The following is a 5168-nucleotide window of genomic DNA, read 5'->3' on the forward strand; positions in this document are numbered from 1 at the left end:
AAAGTTAATCCTTCTAACTTGACTTTTAAAATTAACTAAACACATGTTCTATATCTATATGATATGCTAACTTAATGATTTAAAACCTGGAAACACGAAAAACACCGTAAAACCGGATTTACGCCGTCGTAGTAACACCGCGGGCTGTTTTGGGTTAGTTAATTAAAAACTATGATAAACTTTGATTTAAAAGTTGTTATTCTGAGAAAATGATTTTTATTATGAACATGAAACTATATCCAAAAATTATGGTTAAACTCAAAGTGGAAGTATGTTTTTCAAAATGGTCATCTAGACGTCGTTCTTTCGACTGAAATGACTACCTTTACAAAAACGACTTGTAACTTATTTTTCCGACTATAAACCTATATTTTTTCTGTTTAGATTCATAAATTAGAGTTCAATATGAAACCATAGCAATTTGATTCACTCAAAACGGATTTAAAATGAAGAAGTTATGGGTAAAACAAGATTGGATAATTTTTCTCATTTTAGCTACGTGAAAATTGGTAACAAATCTATTCCAACCATAACTTAATCAACTTGTATTGTATATTATGTAATCTTGAGATACCATAGACACGTATACAATGTTTTGACCTATCATGTCGACACATCTATATATATTTCGGAACAACCATAGACACTCTATATGTGAATGTTGGATTTAGCTATACAGGGTTGAGGTTGATTCCAAAATATATATAGTTTGAGTTGTGATCAATACTAAGATACGTATACACAGGGTCGTGGATTGATTCAAGATAACATTTATCGATTTATTTCTGTACATCTAGCTGTGGACAACTAGTTGTAGGTTACTAACGAGGACCGCTGACTTAATAAACTTAAAACATCAAAATATATTAAAAGTGTTGTAAATATATTTTGAACATACTTTGATATATATGTATATATTGTTATAGGTTCGTGAATCAACCAGTGGCCAAGTCTTACTTCCCGACGAAGTAAAAATCTGTGAAAGTGAGTTATAGCCCCACTTTTAAAATCTAATATTTTTGGGATGAGAATACATGCAGGTTTTATAAATGATTTACAAAATAGACACAAGTACGTGAAACTACATTCTATGGTTGAATTATCGAAATCGAATATGCCCATTTTTATTAAGTCTGGTAATCAAAGAATTAGGGAACAAACACCCTAATTGACGCGGATCCTAAAGATAGATCTATTGGGCCTAACAAACTCCATCCAAAGTACCGGATGCTTTAGTACTTCGAAATTTATATCATATCCGAAGGGTGTCCCGGAATGATGGGGATATTCTTATATATGCATCTTGTTAATGTCGGTTACCAGGTGTTCACCATATGAATGATTTGTATCTCTATGTATGGGATGTGTATTGAAATATGAAATCTTGTGGTCTATTATTATGATTTGATATATATAGGTTAAACCTATAACTCACCAACATTTTTGTTGACGTTTTAAGCATGTTTATTCTCAGGTGATTATTAAGAGCTTCCGCTGTCGCATACTTAAATAAGGACGAGATTTGGAGTCCATGCTTGTATGATATTGTGTAAAAACTGCATTCAAGAAACTTATTTTGTTGTAACATATTTGTATTATAAACCATTATGTAATGGTCGTGTGTAAACAGGATATGTTAGATTATCATTATTTGATAATCTACGTAAAGCTTTTTAAACCTTTATTGATGAAATAAAGGTTATGGTTTGTTTTAAAATGAATGCAGTCTTTGAAAAACGTCTCATATAGAGGTCAAAACCTCGCAACGAAATCAATTAATATGGAACGTTTTTAATCAATAAGAACGGGACATTTCAGTTGGTATCAGAGCGTTGGTCTTAGAGAACCAGAATTTTGCATTAGTGTGTCTTATCGAGTTTGTTAGGATGCATTAGTGAGTCTGGACTTCGACCGTGTTTACTTGAAAAATGATTGCTTAACAAATTTTGTTGGAAACTATATATTTTTAACATGTGAATATTATGTGATATATTAATCTCTTAACGCGTTTGATATTATGTGATAGATGTCTACCTCTAGAACAAGTCCCATTGACTCACCTAATAATAATGAAGAGTCAAATGTAAATTGGAATGATTCGTGGACTGATTCACAAGTTCCCGAAGAGGAACCGAAAGAAGAGTCGGAACCGGAAGAAGAATCGAAACCGGATGAAGAAATAGAACCGGTGGGGAAAATAATAAAACGGTTAAGTAAAAGAAAATCCTCAACCAACCGACCAAGGTTAATTATGGTCAATGGTGTTTCCGCCAAGGAAGCAAAATATTGGGAGGATTACCAATTCTCCGATGAATCGGATTCCGACGAGAATTCCGATGATGTTATAGAAATTACCCCAACTGAATTTAAAAAGACAAAAGAAAATAATAAGGGAAAGGGCATAAAAATAGAGAAATCTAATTCCAACCCCGATGAACTTTATATGTATCGTCAACCCCCGAAGTCCTTAAGTTGTAACAATGACCCTGGAACCTCTAAACCACCAGGTTTTTCTAAACCAATGTGGAAAACGACGGCTCGTATTAGGGGAACATCATATATCCCTAGAAACTTGGCAAAACGAACCAAAACCAAAGAAGAAGAAATAAGCGAGTCGGAATAAGATAGTTGTATTCGTGTGGTGTAATATATGTAATATAGTGTGCTTATGCTTTATGATATATGTAAAAATTGCTTGTATTAATAAGTATTTTTTTTATGAATCTAACTCTTGTCTATTTTACAGTATAAAAACACAAAATGGATAGACAACCCAATATTTTAAGAGACCTACCCGGAGACATGATTGATGAAATCTTGTCTAGAGTCGGTCAGAATTCTTCGGCACAACTATTTAAGGCGAGATCAGTTTGTAAGACATTCGAAGAACGTTCCAAGAATGCCTTGGTTTATAAAAGGCTTTCGTTCGAAAGATGGGGGATATCACATTGGGAAATCCATAAGTTACGATGTGTTTACTTTGACGCATATATTGCGGGGAACCCAAATGCTATTTTACGCAATGGGTTAAGAAATTATTTTGACTCAATATATCTGAATATTGGACTTCGTGATTTAGAAAAAGCGGCTAACATGCAACATAAAGAAGCATGTTATGCTTACGGATTAGTAATGTTCGCTTCTCGCCAAAGTGAGAACAAGAACATCGGCCTACAACTATTAAACAAAACGTTCCCACAAGTGACGGAGTCGGTAATTGGGGTAAGAAATGAGGTTTTTAGATTGTTACGGGACTGTTGGACATTACATAACCCTCGTCCCTTTGACGACGTTACAACACGCTGTATTATCAACGGCCATAACGGTTATGTTCCACAAGACCAAGGATGGGAAGTAGTCCTAGTAAAACCAGAATGCATGACTTGTTTCTGGACGTATGAACTACGTGTCTTTATTGCCTTTGCTGAACGACTTGTGTACTAGCTAGAATTATCTTCACAACTATCTTGTATCAAAGTTATTGTGTGCTATATTTCATGCTTTATGTAAAATAAGCGGTATTGTAAGTTTGTAAAATATTGTATAAAAGTTTGAACGCGAAATATTATTATAATCAGTTTTTCATATAGAATTGTAGTAGTTGAATTGTATATTAGCTACTAAGTATGAACTTAACGAGTAGGTACTACCCGAATTTAAACTTATAAAACACTAATATGAAGAAAAAGCTTTTATAAATGAGTTCATATTATGCTACGAAATACTATTAACTACTCTTAATATTATGTATGATTAACTTGTTCCATTTGACTATTTTGAAGGAAATGGCACCGACTACTCGACACACCGTGAATATGAATGAAGAGGAATTTCGTACTTTTCTAGCTTCAAACATAGCCGCAGTACAGGCTGCGCTACATACCAACAATAACCTTGGATCTAGCAGTACAGGAAATCGTGTAGGATGCACCTACAAAGAATTCACTGCCTGCAAACCTTTGGAATTTGATGGAACCGAAGGACCGATCGGATTGAAACGGTGGACCGAGAAGGTCGAATCGGTGTTTGCCATAAGTAAGTGTACTGAAGAGGATAAAGTAAAGTACGCTACGCATACCTTCACAGGTTCTGCGTTAACATGGTGGAATACCTATCTAGAGCAAGTGGGACAAGACGATGCGTACGCGCTACCGTGGTCAGCATTCAAGCACTTGATGAACGAGAAGTACCGTCCCAGAATCGAGGTCAATAAGCTCAAGACAGAACTTAGAGGGTTACGAACCCAAGGATTTGATATTACCACGTACGAAAGACAATTCACAGAATTGTGCCTATTGTGTCCGGGAGCATTCGAAGATGAGGAAGAGAAGATCGACGCGTTTGTGAAAGGATTACCGGAAAGAATCCAAGAAGATATAAGTTCACACGAGCCCGCCTCCATACAACAGGCATGTAGAATGGCTCATAAACTAGTGAACCAGATTGAAGAAAGAATTAAAGAACAGACTGCTGAAGAGGCCAATGTGAAGCAAGTCAAAAGAAAGTGGGAGGAAAACGGTGATAAGAATCACCAATACAACAACAACAACAATTATAACAATAATCGCAACAATTATCCCAACAATCGCAACATCAATCGCAACTACAACAAACGGCCCAACAACAACAACAACAACAACAACAACAACAACAACAGCAACTACAACAATCATCCCAACAACAATAATAACCGCAACAACAACAACAATCAGAAGCAGCTATGCCAAAGGTGTGAAAAGTATCACTCGGGGTTCTGCACCAAATTTTGCAACAAGTGTAAAAGAAATGGTCAAAGCGCGGCGAAGTGTGAGGTCTACGGACTAGGGGTTAATAGAACGAAAGGAACAAATGGTGTCGGAACGAGTAATGGCGGAGCAAGTAGTGTCAGAGCAAGTTATGCCAATGTAGTTTGTTATAAATGTGGAAAACCGGGCCACATTATTAGAAATTGCCCGAACCAGGAGAACACGAATGGACAAGGCCGCAGATGAGTTTTCAATATTAATGCGGCAGAGGCACAGGAAGACCCGGAGCTTGTTACGGGTACGTTTCTTATTGACAATAAATCTGCTTACGTTTTATTTGATTCGGGTGCGGATAGAAGCTATATGTGTAGAGATTTTTGTGCTAAATTAAGTTGTCCATTGACGCCTTTGGATAGTAAATTT

Source organism: Rutidosis leptorrhynchoides, chromosome 2, assembly GCF_046630445.1.
Source record: "Rutidosis leptorrhynchoides isolate AG116_Rl617_1_P2 chromosome 2, CSIRO_AGI_Rlap_v1, whole genome shotgun sequence".
Lineage (NCBI taxonomy): Eukaryota > Viridiplantae > Streptophyta > Magnoliopsida > Asterales > Asteraceae > Rutidosis > Rutidosis leptorrhynchoides.